Source organism: Oreochromis niloticus, unplaced genomic scaffold, assembly GCF_001858045.2.
Source record: "Oreochromis niloticus isolate F11D_XX unplaced genomic scaffold, O_niloticus_UMD_NMBU tig00008121_pilon, whole genome shotgun sequence".
Lineage (NCBI taxonomy): Eukaryota > Metazoa > Chordata > Actinopteri > Cichliformes > Cichlidae > Oreochromis > Oreochromis niloticus.
In genome coordinates, this window is record NW_020328987.1 from 35,835 (window position 1) to 51,339 (window position 15,505).

At 39.2% G+C, this 15,505-nt stretch overlaps 2 long non-coding RNA genes across 2 annotated transcripts; one reads left to right on the forward strand and one right to left on the reverse strand.

The window, feature by feature from the left end:
- The first annotated feature begins 1,786 nt into the window (after positions 1-1,786).
- On the forward strand, positions 1,787-6,872 carry LOC102078083 (uncharacterized). The gene is made up of 3 exons (XR_002060726.2): positions 1,787-1,875; positions 3,122-3,226; positions 6,818-6,872. It is a non-coding gene; the product is annotated as an uncharacterized LOC102078083 (long non-coding RNA).
- A 7,436-nt stretch (positions 6,873-14,308) lies between these two features.
- On the reverse strand, positions 14,309-14,933 carry LOC112845617 (uncharacterized). The gene is made up of 3 exons (XR_003218476.1): positions 14,836-14,933; positions 14,659-14,758; positions 14,309-14,558 (listed from the first exon to the last, which is right to left on the reverse strand). It is a non-coding gene; the product is annotated as an uncharacterized LOC112845617 (long non-coding RNA).
- Positions 14,934-15,505: the final 572 nt, after the last annotated feature.

The window sequence follows — 15,505 nt, forward strand, 5'->3', positions numbered from 1 at the left end:
ATTACATTTGTTTCTGACATGAAACACTTTTCATCACGTTCATGAAGGTTTTCATTCTTTTTAGATTCTAAAGTTTAATAAGTTTTGGTTGTTTTAGCTTCGAATGTTTATCGCCTGTGTTTAATGTACTTAATTTATATATTTGTTTGTATATATGTGTTACCAGTTTATGCAGCTTCATCGGTTGTTTTGCTTGAGGTTTTCAATCTGATGCGTTTTAATTTTCACACTTAAAATAAAATAAATAGATGAATTCAAAAATTAAAATAAATAAAATTCTTCGAGCTGACACTTCCTGTACTGTGGCATAAAGAGGAAGTGTGATGGCTCGCCTGGTAGTGGTGTGCCACACTGCAAAACATGAAATATAAATGAGTTTGTCTGAACAGCACTTTGTGCAGGGGTCTGGGTCTGTCTGAGAGGTTTCCCTCCTCTTCACTGAGTTTGTTTTGCTGCTTTTTCTGGAAAGAAAAAACTTTTCTTTGTCATCTCTTTTTCTTTATAAACTGGTGGTGTTGCCACAGTAGAGTGTCTCGCGGTTCGTGGGCTCAACTAAAGGTAAGCACCAAGCAAACTTTAATGTGAGTTCAGTTAATCTTGAGTTTAGCTCCTGAATGAGGTCTTCTGCTGCTCTCCTCGGTGTCTGTTCACAGTTTATTGTGAACACGTTGAGAGAAGAGTGAGCGAGTGTTTGGAGAAAAACACCAACTAATCATTAGCTCAACACGCTGGGAGAAGTTGAGCATTTGCTAGCAGAAAGTTTGTGCAGAAAAGTCTTTTCAGCAGCCCTGCAGCTGTTTTTCTGCACGCACCAAACCTCTACAGCCTCATTTCTATTTGAAGTGATAACAGGAAATGGATCAGAGAGATCTGCTGCAGTATCAGGGTCACAATAAACTTTATTGTCCAGCTGCTGTGGATGAACACAAGCGTGGAATTCAATTGTTAATTAATGAATTGATTATATTCATATCTCTGATTCCCAACGAGGATAAGGACATGACAGGATGTGGGGAATATAGACCAATGTGAAATTGAAAACTGAAAACTATTGTGCTGATGAAAAGAAGCATTACAGTTGGTTAGTTTGGGGTGTGAAACTGGAGCTTTGTGGTTTCAGTTAGTATCAAAACAAATGAAAGAAAAATCATTTTCTTCTAAACATTTGTTGGAGAATTCTTATTGTAAAAAGTGAAAGTTATACAATCTATAAAGGAGAATTAATTGGATGAGATTTTTGGAAAATTCTTATCAAAACTCTTAGTTGCCTCAACATTGCAGCTGCAGGCTTATTGTTCAGGAGTTGAATGTGGTTTTAACTGAGAAATATGTAAGATCTAATGTCTTCATAGAGACAGAATGCCATAGAATTACAGGCAGTTTGAATGCCTGTAATTATCAGGCTGTACTCAAGCCCATTAATTAATCAGAAAACTGCTGTGACTCCAAACCAATTACCCTCCTGGGAAATTATGGCTAATGTCACACTTGGATCTGGTGATAGAGAAGTGAGTCAGTGTAACCTTTATTAAATCAGGCAAAACAACACAAACTTATTTACTGTGGCGACCTGCAGAAAGCAAAACCTCTTAAATAAATGGGGGTAAGGGTAAGCTGAAGCCATCTGATGTTTATGTTCATGAATATAACACACTGACACATTTTGTCTTCGTTTTTATTGTTAATTAAAATACTTTTAAATCTCTAGTTTTAGTTTAAGAACCATCTAGTCCAGCAGGTGGCGGTAATGCACCTTACAGCTCTAACCACCAAAGAAAAACCCAAAAGAAGAAGAAGAAGAAGACGCAGAGTTCCCGCTTCATTGCGTTTGTGTTTTAGTTTATTTTTCTTCCTCATCTAAAGTGAAGCACTAAGGTAACTTTGATCTGAGTTCAGTCAAACAGTGTTATTATTAGAAGAAAGCTTTCAAATTAGCTAAGTGTAATCAGAGTTTCTATTATTTTATTAGTCTGTTACTAAGCGCTAGTTAGCATCTCTGTGTCACTGTGTGGCACCTGCACAGTTTTTGAATGCAGCGTGCTATCCAAGCTAGCTAGCTAGCGCCACCCTTCATCCTTATAAGGTCACTTCCGGCCCCCCAAAAATCCCAACATGTTGGCGGTAAAAGTGCTATAATGAAATCCATTTATGAGAAAGGTAAAAATTAATGTATTCCAGGCTAAAACACAGCTGCCTTCATCAGTGCAAAGTTGTGTCGGCCCACAGGGCATGTGATTGTAAAAACTGGCCTCACTCTGAGAGGCCCATCATTAGAATCATTTCAAAGATGATTTGATATATTCTGTTCAGTATTCAGTAAATGAGCCTGATTAACTGTTAGCAAAATAATAATGATAGGCCAGAGATACCAGAGATGCATTTTTAAAACAAATACAGCCTCGAACCCTAAGAGGGGATCTGTGTTCTAGTTTTATGACATTTAAATGTACTGCAGATTTTTTAAAGCTCCAAACAAAACTGAAATGGAGGAACAAAGATAAATAGAATAGAATAGAATAGTCTTTTATTGTCTTTGTACATATTCAACTAAATTGTGGGTGCTCCACACCAACTGTGCATGGAAAACAATAAAAATAGTAAGACAGTAAGAATAAATAACATATAAGAGGAGTATATACAAAGAGGAGGAAGGCACACATTAGAGGACAGGTGGACAGAATGCTTGAAAGTAGTACAATGGACTTGATACAAGTATAGAATCGGAGTGTGACTGAGTGATGAGGGTTACTCAGATCATGGCTCAGATTTCTACACCCACTCAGATGGGATAATCTTCCACGGCACACCTGATCATTTCTCACGGCACACGTATGTGCCGCAGCACAGTGGTTGGGAAACACTGTACTTGTTTATGCAGCTCATTGATTGTTCTGTTTTTGTTCTTGGGCAGGGCCTTTTTTAAAGAGGAATTGCTCTCCTGGTACTGGTGTGCCATACTGCTGAATTTGGTATCGGTGCTCAAACCTTTTGTGTTTGTTTTAAACAAGTTGCCCACCCAAGGAAGCTAAAATTTGTTGTTTGTGCTCTCAGATGAACATATGAGACACTTTGACTCTTCAGTGCAGTGTGGAGCCTAACAAAGTTCTGTTTTGTGTCCCAGCTGATCAGCAGGAGGAGAAGAGTCTGACGGAGCAGCAGAGGAACATTTAAGCTACTTGGACTCAACTCAGCTACTGTGGAGAAAACAATGAGTTCGACACAGAAGGTGACAGATACTAGTGTTAAGAAATACTCCTTCAACCCTTTAAGGCCTATTGGAGCAGGAACGCTCCGTTTTGCGTAACAATTTTAAAATCCCAGTAGAACTGCACTTAAGCTAGCACAATTATTTTATTTAGGAGTTGTACTTACATCTTATGCCATCAGCTTGCCCTAGGTCACAGTTTCCTTCCACATATGTATTTGCAAAAATTGCATAAAAAGCACTTGCAGCAAAAAAACATAATATTCCAAAAACACGCTTTGCCGATCCGATCAGCTGTTCATAACACTTCCTACGTTCGAATAGATGTCAGCGTGAACTATCGCATGTCCGACTTTCCCTGCCAAAACCTGCCTTCAGGGATACCTATACTGGTGTTTTTAAAAGTCATGTTTGACTTTATTCTTTTCTGTATTGTTTCTGTGATGCTTAGAACTTAAATTGCACTGTTGGCAATAGTTTATTTTGATGCACATGCTGTTTGTTTTGCAAATTTGCATTATAATATTTATCTTTGTTTTTCCTGCAGTATATAAAAATCTCAAAAATACTCAAAACAAATTTCCTGTGGTTGGAAACAATGTGTAACTTTTTTGCATTTACAGTTTTGAGGGATAAACCTCTGAAATTTCTCTAACTAGAAATATGTGTAAAAACAAAACAAACAAAAACGATTTTAAATTTTTTGTATTTTATTGCAGTTTTTTTTTGCACTTTATGTATTTACTATGGACTTAATGCATACATAATATTAAAATTTGGGATATAATGGTCATATTGATGTATAGCAACTTGAAATGCTCCCAAAAATGGCATTAAGGGCAGGTAAAAATATAAAGATGAGCTCTGGCGAACTTGGTTCTATGGTAGGTCTTAAAGGGTTAAAAGCTGAAGTACTGATATATATTTTATTTAGATCTGGGCAATATAAGATTTTTTCATATCACGATATGTTTTTTCATTTCAGGCGATAACGATATATATCACGATATAAGCCAAATAACTATATTTGTAAGATTTAAATGTGCCGTTGCTCACAAGTAAAATGTGAAATAATTAGCAGCTTGTTTTAATTAAAATATTTATTTCCCATAATAAGTTCAACAGGTTAGATGTACTTAAGGAACATGAGACTTCAGTTTCAGATAAATAAAGGCAAATATTGCAAACTACACAAAAGGCAGCCGCTAAAGCGTTTAAGTTTCAAAATAGAACAAACAAAACAGACTACTAAATTGTCAATTCCACTTAGAAACAAAATATTAATTCTAAAAATAAATCTTAGGTCGTTTTACAGAAGAACAGACAAAATTGACTAACTTTTGTCAATATCAAATAAACTGAGAACTAAAAGGAAATTCTCAATCTCTCCTTGTTGTATAGCTTAGCTTTTCAAACAGTTTTAACAGTTACTTTAGTCTGACAAAAGCCGAATGACGAATTAGCGCTTTCAGTCAGAGATTGAGCATGCACCGCTTTATTGTATTTCCAGACTTGCTTTCGGCACAATTTACAGTGCGCGCTACTCTGTTTTTTGTCAGACTTGAAATAGCCGAAATACCTTCACACTACGGAACTTCTGTGGCCCTTCCATTCGACAAGCTCTCCGGCATTGGAACCATCATCTGTTTTTTCTTCGGTAACCTTCGCTCACGCTCTCGGTTGATTTTTCTCTAGTCGGCAAACTCATTTCCTTCATTACCCGGGCTGCACGGCTGCAAAAACAAATACACATGTGCGCCTTGGCGCTTGTGCTGTACGTAACAAGTCACATGACGTGACGCTGCGGCTGTGATTGGTTCGGCTCTGCGCTACTTAATTTGGATTGGCTGTTCTTTTTTTTTATTTTTTAAGCGGACAAGAGAGATGAGGCCTATCGCAATAGTTTAATTTTTCTATCGAGAAAAAGTTATTTCGCAATACATATCATTATCGTTCTATCGCCCAGCTCTAATTTTATGCAAAACTAACTGAACCTTGTGCTATATTAATGTAATGTAATAATCATGTTATAATACAATGCCTACATTGTAGAGGGTGACTTTGCCTCTAAAGAGGAAAATGGGCAGGGAAAAGGTTAAAGTGGGATTCAGCAGGTGGGGAACCCTAAAATCAGCTGTAGTGGCTCAGTGTGGGGAAAAGAGTCACAGCTCACAATCATTTCTATTGAGAGCTCCAGTCGATTTTCTTAATGTACAGGCTGTGATCAGCTGACCTGCTGCTCTCTGTGAATTCAACCAGATGTCTGCAGATGTTTGATGAGTTGTCCTGGCTGATTTCCATCCTCTACACCAGGGGTGTCAAACTCAATTGCACAGGGGGCCAAAACTCAAGGCACACTTTAGGTCGCGGGCCAAACAAGACAAACATTTATTGAACACACTAAATCAATGTTTTTTTTAAACATAAATATGAATAAAAACAGACAGGAATATTATTCCAGAATAAATAAACTTTAAAACAAAAATCAACTTTATATGTTTTGCTCTTCATAAAAATATATCCTGTCAAAATTATGCAAGTTAGAAATATGAACATGCTGCCAAAAACCCCAGAAAAAAATAAATGAAAACATACACAAGGTTCGAGCTGCATGTAGACGGTGCTGGGGCATTGCTGCAGGAATGGAACTAATAAACTGTGCGGGCCATTCAGTGTCATACTTTGCCTTGAGTGTACCATTACACTGCAGCTCCATCTGAATCTGCACAGGTGCAGTTTCCACGTGAATGGGTTGAGAAGCAGCTCGAAACTCTCTTTTTGTGCTTCCCAGTCACCAAAGCGCCGTGCGAACTCAGTGCGCTCAGTTTATCAGCAAAGTGCGCCGACTTGGTTCAACATTACTTTAAATCACATTTGTGAGACAAACTGCACACAAACAGTTTGTGTGTTTGCTGATGTTTGTTGGGCTGATAGAATCGCTGCATGTGAAATTAACTGCCACATAAAAAACATTACTCCATTTATTGTCACTCGTGTTCTGTATTGCTAGCTAGATGTTGAAATACTGACAAAGGCCCACTTTAACCCCTAACTAAGGTGATGAAATAACTCCCCTCAAATGCCTTAAACCAGAAGTAACAAGCCTGTTTTGAAAATGTAAGGAATAAAAAATACAGATATATTTTTTTAATGTAACGAGTAAAAGTAAAAACAACCCTCAGGTTACAGTCAGACTCTGACATCATCCTTCACTGAACCAAGCTAGTAACTGTTACATTTGATTTATTATTATTGAATATATTCGAAAGTTATAGAAATATATAATAGGAAACAGCAACAGGAAATATAAAAAAGTACAGACCTGGTAAACATTCATTACTATTCTGAGTGTGTTAGCATTAATATTTGTGTACAAGCAGGAGGGATGGGCATGATTTTAGAGTGTTTGAACAGTGATTAACTATCTTTAACACCAGGTTGGATGTAATGTGTTACTACTACCAGTAGGTGGGGATAAGAGACCTTAAGGTGTTTAGTGCCACACTCCACCTTCAGGTTTAAAACTAGTGTTAATGAAGGGAGTTTGAAGCTTCAGTTTGTTCAATGAATGCATTTCACTCACCGCCTCTGTTTGTATCTCTGTCACTGCAGGACCAACATGGACCGAGAAGTCAGCGCTCTCAGGAGGCCGACAAACCTCACAGAAGAAAGAGAGAGAAAAAATACACCTGTGACGAGTGTGGGAAGGATTTTACTTTGAAGTCTGAACTAAAACAACATCAGCTCATCCACACTGGAGAGAGACCGTTCAGCTGTGACTTGTGTGGAAAGTCGTTTTCCTGGAAGAATGTCCTAAAAACACACCAAGTCGTCCACAGTGGAGTTAAAGCTTACAGCTGTGATCAGTGTGGTAAAGCTTTTACTCAAAGTAGCAACTTACAGAGTCATCTAGTTACCCACTCTGGAATTAAGGCATACAGCTGTGACATCTGTGGAAAAATCTTCAGCCAGCTACGGAGCCGAAATACACACCTACGCATTCACTCCGGAGAAAATGTGTACTGGTGTGATCAGTGCGGCAAATACTTTACAACAGACTCACAGTTACAACAGCACATGTTTACCCACACTGAGGAGAGACCTTATCAATGTGACCTGTGTGAGAAGACTTTTAAAACTCCGAGTCACCTGAGACAACACCAACAGATCCACACCAGAAAGAGACTCTACAAGTGCAGTTACTGTGAGGTATGTATTTTTATTTTTATCTTGTAAGTTCAGTCTGACTGTTTGGAACAAGTCTGCTCATTAAATTGTGTTAGCATGTTAGCACTTCTACTGCACCGAAGAGTAGCTCTGAGCCATTATTCAGATTTTCATTTCATTTATGATTTTTGTTGACACGATCATGAAAAACTAAAAATGCTGAAAATTGATATGATGCTGTTATTTAATCTTCAGGCAGCTTCGTGGTATATCATGGTGTTGTTATTTCTGCATAAATGGCCTTTGGTTTACAGCGGCTCATTCCTCTGTCAGGTGTAAATGGAATAAAATAAAACATAAATTAAGTACAGAACCAAACCATTCAGTAATCTTCTCTTATGGTTAACAAAGTTGTATCGTTATGTAATGATATTGTAGTATTGTAGCTGTAGTATCATTGCTTCCTTATAGCTTTAGTACTTTTAAACATTAGTGTTAAAATACCCATTTAATGTTATAATTACAGTGTCATTGGGGGTAATAGTGTTTTTCAGCTGAGTGTTATAACTGCACAATTACAGTGTTATTAATGCACTGTTAAATTAGTATTATTGCAGTGTTACAGTAGTTAAGCACGGGTACCCTAAAAACAGTAGTGTGGTCGTACTTAAGTGTAAGTCAGATGTTACTGTAATATTAAATAAGTATTACTGTAGTATTATGGTGGTAGTATTGTAGTTATTGTAGCCCAGTAAACTGAGTGTTAATTGAAACAGTAAAATGTAATTGGACGTCTGCAGAGATGCTCTTTATTTCAGGCGATGTTCAGGATAAAAGTGTTGAAGGACTGACTTACACTGTCTTTGTGTCTTTGTTTAGAAGCAGAGCGACACAGATGGATCCACGTCTCAACCCTGTCATCGCTGTGGTGGTGGGAAAGACTTTCGTTGTGACATCTGTGGAAAAACTTTCAGTCAGCAAGCCGGCCTAAAAATACATAAACGTAAACACACTGGAGACAAACTGAAATACTGCAAAGAGTGTGGGAGAAGCTTCCCCACGTCAAGTAAATTAAAACAACATGAACTCTCTCACAGTGGGGTCAAAAAACACCTCTGTGATCAGTGTGGGTCATCGTTCACCACTGCATTTCACCTTAAAACACACAAACGAGTCCACACAGGAGAGAAACCATACAAGTGCAGACACTGTGACAAAAGCTTCTCACATTCAAGTAGTCGTAACAAGCATGAACGTACACACATGGAAGGAAACTACAGCTGTGAGTAGTGTGACAAGAGCTTCAGTAATCTCAGTTCATACTCCGCACACAAACGATCCCACGTTACTAATAAACTGTTTCACTGTTACCAATGTGCCAAAACATTCACTTCATTATCTGCTCTGTGCAAACATCAGCGTGATCACGCAGGGCTGAAATCGTTCCCATCACAGGACGATAGCGAATCTGAAGAGAGAGAAACATCCTCTTCTGGTTTCAGAGTCCAACTTAAAACCCTGGAGATCAGGCTCCACAGAGTTCAGATCGGCTCTCCTTAAAGATCTAATGAGGCTATGAATCAAAATGTTCCTGTAGTTCCATTTTAATCTTTATAAACTGTTCTTCTGTAGTGTTTGTGTTCAGTGGTTACCTTTTTGTTTTTTCAGTGGTTGGATGAAAAATCAGTTTCCTGTTGTTCAAGTTTTTATTGAATGTATTTTATTAAAGTTCTTAAAGTTCTTTTTGAGTTCTTTTTGAGTTCTTTTTGTTTAAGTTCTTAAATAAAGTTAAAAAAATGTTAAATAAAGAATTGGTTTAACGACAAAGATTTTGAGCCATGATGTCATTTCCTGTATTTCAGAGTAAAGACTGAAGTGACAAATGGAAACATGTCTACAGTCATGGAATAAACACCGATGGGTCACATGTAGGAAGTACTATTGCTGACCTGATAGACTCGACCTTGTTTACAAAGAAAGAAAGGAACTGATTACATGTGTCAGCAGAGGCTTCAGGGTTGTTTAGAGTAGAGCTGATAGTCTTAAAGAGAACACGGGGATTATGACAATTTAACACAATGATCTGAGAAAAATATCTGTTTCTTTCATTTTCACTGTATTCTGATCAAATTTCCAACATTCTTTTAACATTTCAAAGAAACCTGCAAATTGTCTTTCTTCCACTTTCACTTTGCTCTCCTACACTGACGCCTGACTGCTCGGGTGGATTCATTTAACCAGGGCTGTGGAATACGTTTTGGGCGCCTGGTTTTTAATGGGTTCACAGTGTTTAGGGTCTGAGTACAGGTTTAATGGAACTGCAGAAGCAGCTCATCTGGGGTGGACTCAATAAGTAATGTCAGAGTCGGTAAAGATTTTCTTTATAAATGTGGAGGAGAAGAGAGCAGCGGCGGGGTGGAGCTCGAGCTTTAAACTCATGCACAAGAGAAACAGGTTTGTGATGAGAGAACACTGAATCCCAAATTTCCAAATTAAAAACAGATAAACCATATGATAAAACCAGGTCAAGAGTGTGCTCCTGCTGGTGTGTAGGGCCTTCTACAGACTGTACAAGGTCAAAACACTGAATAAGTTTTAAAAACTCCTGATCAAGCAGTCCATCAGGGCAACAGACATGAATATTAAAATCACCAACTATTATAATCCGATCCTGTTTAGGCACAATTTCAGCCAAAAAACATGAAAAGTCATTTAAAAAATCTTTGTTGAACTTAGGCGCCGATAGATTACTGCACACACAACCGGTTGAGAGCGTCCCAGTTCAAATATGAGAACTTCAAAGCTGGAGGGGAAACCAGTACATGGAGTTGTTTGTAGTGAAAGTGTTTTCTTAAAAACAGTCAGTATTCCTCCTCCTCTACCTGATCTCCTTGGAGCATTAAGAAATGAGCAGTCGGAGGGTAACAGTTCAGAAATAATGCTAGGCTCACCAACTCTCATCTGTGTCTCAGTCACAAACAGGAGATCCAATCCACTGGAAGAAAAACAATCATTTATAAAACCACACATTTATCAGAGTCATCCTTGTTGGAGCTGGAGCCTGGGTAGAAGTTGTCTGTGTAGCCCACGTTAATGGGCGCAAATTCAAAAAGTTTATTCCATGACCCCTGTTACACCCCAGTCTAGGGGTACAGGAACATAACACAAGGGTTAGAAAGGAAGTGACCCCACCCTGGTCCCCAAAACCACACCCAGAAGCCAATTTCTTAAGTGAAAGGTGATTTATTGTCTAAACTGAAGCTGAGCTCTGGGGTGAACAAAAGCCAAAATTACAAACAAAAGCCTATGTGAAACAAAAACCAAACAAAAGACAAATGCTACACCTAACTCTCTAACTGAAATAAACAGGAGAAAACAGTACAAGAAAATAATAAGGCAGCTCACCACTTCTGCTTCAGTGCCTATTTACAATGTACTATTTCCAAGTGAAAATGTATCTACACACTATGTACAAAGCTCAGTAGGTCTCAAGAATCACACAGACAAACGTCACAGAGTTTGGAGGCCAAGGATGGGTCTGCTGCTGTCAGTTGCTGCCGCTGACAACTACTGGTGAGGGATCTTTTAAAACAGCCACCTGATGAGGGGACCAATCAGCCGCCGCCAGTTCTCCAATCAGGAAGGACCTGTAGATTCTTAAAGACACAGACAGAAACAAATTCTAGACGGCCAGGGCCGTAACACCCCCAAGATGCAGAAACCAGTAGATGGAGGCACTGAAAGGCTTTTCTAACAGTTGAATCAAAGAAGAACCATAAAGGTTGCTGGACTGCATGACGGCCTTAGCCTTCCTGTTAAAGGAGGAACCAGTTAGAAGCTATTTTCAAAGTAGCTGAGCTGATTTCATCTCAAGTAAGTGATGAACTGTTTGTTCATTTGTTCTGCCACTTAAAGCACATTTAAGGTCGTATTTTGTCTAGTCTGTCTAGTTGAATTTAATCTAGTGACTCTCATGAACATTTGAAATGATGGACATGTTTTTCTTGTTTATCCAACTATTTAGTAATTTCAATATCTGTCAGCTATAAAATATAATATATAAAATATATAAAAATATAATATAAAATATAATGCTGTTTTTATACATTCTGACTGTAAACAGCTTGTACAGCTTTGATATTCTTTGACACCAGATATGAGGTGATGGGACTGAATTTAAAGGTTTCTATGTCCCAGTGAGACATTTACACTAACCAGTGACAGTATAACTGTAATATGTTTGTAATTTACATCCAACATTTCTGAGAGAAATAACTGAATTTTAAAAATGGCAGACCTCAAGCCAGATTTAATTGATAGAGATATATCCATGCATCATTAAATGTATGTATCCCAGATAATTGGTTTTCATCTTGTCATGGGAGACCCACCCCTTTCTTCCAAGTTAACTGCAGCCAAAGCTAACTAGTGGGGGTATTTACACACTCACAACCAGTGGGGTAAAAACAGCTGCCAAGAAACTGGCAGCCTGCACGGCCACTGATGTGCTAGAAGAGCTAGAAGTTCTGGTCATGGAGAAACTAAGAGGGGACAGGAAGTTAAATGACTACAAGGATCAAATCATAAAAGCCACCAGTACCCACACTGGAGTTCCCTGACACAAGAGCTCAATGACCATTAATGTGTACGTCCTCATCACTGAAAGAGTGGCCACTGACCTGTAGAATCAACTTTTTGGGATTTCCTTACCTGGATGATTGAGCACGCATCAAGGTATTTAAAGAAGCTACAGATTCTATTGAATTCTAATATTTCTCTTATCAACAGGTTTTATGATAAAGGGTCTAATATTCATCCCATGCCCATCATTTACTAAAAGTACAGAAAACAGATCAGAATCCTGATATCCTGTCAGCTGATATTAGCTGCTATTTACAATATCTGTGATATTGAGCATTAGCTGTTGGTAAGGCTCTCCACCTTGGCTGATGTGTGTAGGAGAAAGCACACACCCACCTGTGATGAGAAACTAAACACAAGATTTCATTTCATTTTTTAATATCAAATATATTTGAGACTCAAGAAAAGTGAAAAATGGAGAAAGTATTTCATTTTAGCAAAGTGTTCACTGACAGGTGTTGCCAGCTTTGGTGGCTCGTCTCCCACTCAAAGAGGACCAAGAAGAGAACAATACAGTGTTCAGCTGCCTGGCTGTGCTCTACACACACAGCCCTGCTCTGGTACAGTCAAAACCACATTTACATCTGTTTACATTTCCAATGTAGAGGATGAGTTTAGATCACTGTGGTCCAAGCTCGTTGTCAACTGTAGAAACAGTAAAGTGTGTTTCCTTACATTTATTTTGTGTTGAAAGAAGCCTTCGATTCACATTGATTATTAAAGAGCAGCTGTTCACATGTTTAGAAAGATGCTTTGTAAGGAAAAACTTCCGACTAATCATTTCTTTTATTAAATGTTAAATCATTTATTCTTACAATCCAACACATGCAGAAACTTTGACATGCTCTGATGTAAATCTTGAACTTCCTCACATTGTGCATTTTGTCCCTAAATTTTAAAAAATATTTTTAATTACACTTTTTTTTCTTAAATGTTTTTATTTATTTTTTTTATCTCTATCAAGTCGTGAATTTAATGAAACCCATAGTTGCTGCTTCCAGTCATGTCGTGGGCAACAAGGATGTTGATAAAGGTGAAGATTTCTATGGCCACATGCAGAATAACTTATCAGATTGCATGTTAAAATTCCCTTGAATAAACCTCGTGACTCAGAGCTCAGATGTCTCTTAGCATCCTGCACAGCACTCTCATCAGTATTTGGTTCTTTTGTAGTGATCTGTCTCCAGTGTTGACCTCTAACTCTCAGTTTGTTTCTCCTCCACAGAAAGCCAGAACATTTCAGCAGCACTCATGAGAAAGTTTGAGCAGAACCACAGTGCTGAGGTCCAAGCAGCTGTGACCTCACTTCCTGCAGAGCAGAGACCCTTGTTAACGTGCATGCTGTGTTTACTTTTTCTTATGTTAGGAGTTCGGGTTCACCATCCTGTGTTTTGTATTTTGATTTCCTGCTTCACTGTAAAGCGCTGCTGCTGTTCTTTACACAGTTTGGACACACTTCTTTCTTTGTTCTCAAGAGTGTGAAGTAATGGATTTAATCTGCTAAGGAGAGTTTTTCATTCCCATTGTCCTTTGGGAGTCAGCGGGCTTTAACCTGTGGAGAAACATGTGTGTTTTTGCTCCTTCAAACTGTTTTTAATCAGAGATTTCTCACTGTTTGTACACATGCTGAATGGTTAGTTTTGAAAAGACTTACTTTACCTTTAGTACTCTGCTCAGAAATGCAACCTGTGACCTTACACAGCCCAAGAACTTATCCCAAAACATAAATTAACAAGGACAGAAGCTTTTTACAAATGTTTCAACAGTGTAATTCTAACAAGGTATGCAATGCAGCTAATGTCAGTTCAGAAGTATGAAGTGATAACACTTTGACATCACTAAATCAAAGCAGTCTTGTCATAATAAGCTTTGCTGTGAACAGTTGGAGCGTTCATGTTAAACTTTTCATACAAAAAAAGGTAATCAGATGTTAAGTTTGTTCATTTTTAGTTGTACTCATTGTGTTGCTCCTCAGATCTCCTGTTGTCCCTGAGCCTGACTAAAGCCCGGCAGCTTGTTTTCAGTGTCCAGCACCATAATCATCTGCATGGGTGTCAGTCCAAGAGTAAATGAATAATTGTCATTTTGAAAAGTGGACCTGATTCCTGACAGCACTGAGGAGTGAAGTTTTATTTGGACGCTGACGTAATGTTTGGTACGATTTTTTTATCATTGCCTCAGGCTGTGGCACACCACTGTGATCCACATGAGTCTGACAAGTCACCCGTTATCTGAGAGGTCGCTGCACACTGCAGGGGGAGTGGCTTTTATGGAGGGCATGGCGATGCAGAGCTAACAGTGACACAGCAAAGAAAAATCAGAATCAAGAAACCCTGAGCTGACTTTAATGGCAGCAGACGTGACATTAAGAGCCTCACAGATCAAAAAAGTATGGGATTTAAACTGCTTCCAGACCTGCACACGTCTGTTTCTGGGGCAGGATATCCATTCAAGTGCAGCAGAAGGAGCGGTCAGTGTGGTCCTCGGTGCTGTACAGGACCTCCTGGAGCTGTTTGTCTCCTGGCTTCTGGGCTTTCACTCGTATCTGAAGGACAAAATAGGAAAATCAAGTTGCTCTCACTGTCACCTGATTTCCACAGACTGCCATCACACCACATGCCTGCAGTTGGATCTCACCGCCGTACCTCTAGGATGGTGATCTCTTTCTCCTCCAGCTTCCCTGCTTTGTTCTTCACCTGGGTCTTCTTGGTGTCAACCCAAACCACCCTCTCCTTCACCTCTGACCTGAATATATAAATACAATTGCTTCTTAAAAAAACAAACAAAAACCAAAAAACGTGCCCACACGGAGTGAGACTCACTCTTGGATGCCCAGATCAGCCAGTGTGGTGTCCAAGAAAGGGAAGGGTTGGTTTGCCAAGTTGGGCTGTACCTCGATGGGCAGTGTCACCAACATGGGATATCCTGCTCCAGTCTGACGCACAACATCTTGTTGTGGGACCCCGGGAGCTTCCTGTCTGCCGATCCGCCTCTCCGTCGGCCTGCTCCACAGTCGCCGCCTCCTCCAGAGAGCGTTTCGTGTCGTCTGCTACCAGTTTGACTTGCTGATCTTTATCTCGGGAGGCAGTGGGTTTTTACCCTCTCCCCCTTTGGTCCTGTGCGTTATCTTTTAAAACTCGCTATCTGCACCTTTTGGCTCCAGCACGTCTTTATTGTTAGATTTGTTGCTTGCTGTGTTCTTCTGCGGGGTGCTGATGATTCGGTGTTCTGCTTCTTCTGATGGTAAACGCCTCTGGAAAGCCTGAATATGTGAGTGCGTCTGATTGATACAGAGTTCTGCTCTGCCCTCCGGGCTGATATATGCAGCCAGTGTGAATGTGTGTTATGTGTCACTCACATGTTAGGTTCATTAGACTGTCACAAGGGTGATGCACGGATGGTGGTGTTGTTAGGGCCAGGTGTGAGCAGGCCAGCCTGTTCCTTTAAATCAGGTAGACTGTGACCTCATCTATGTGCAGTGTGTTATATATT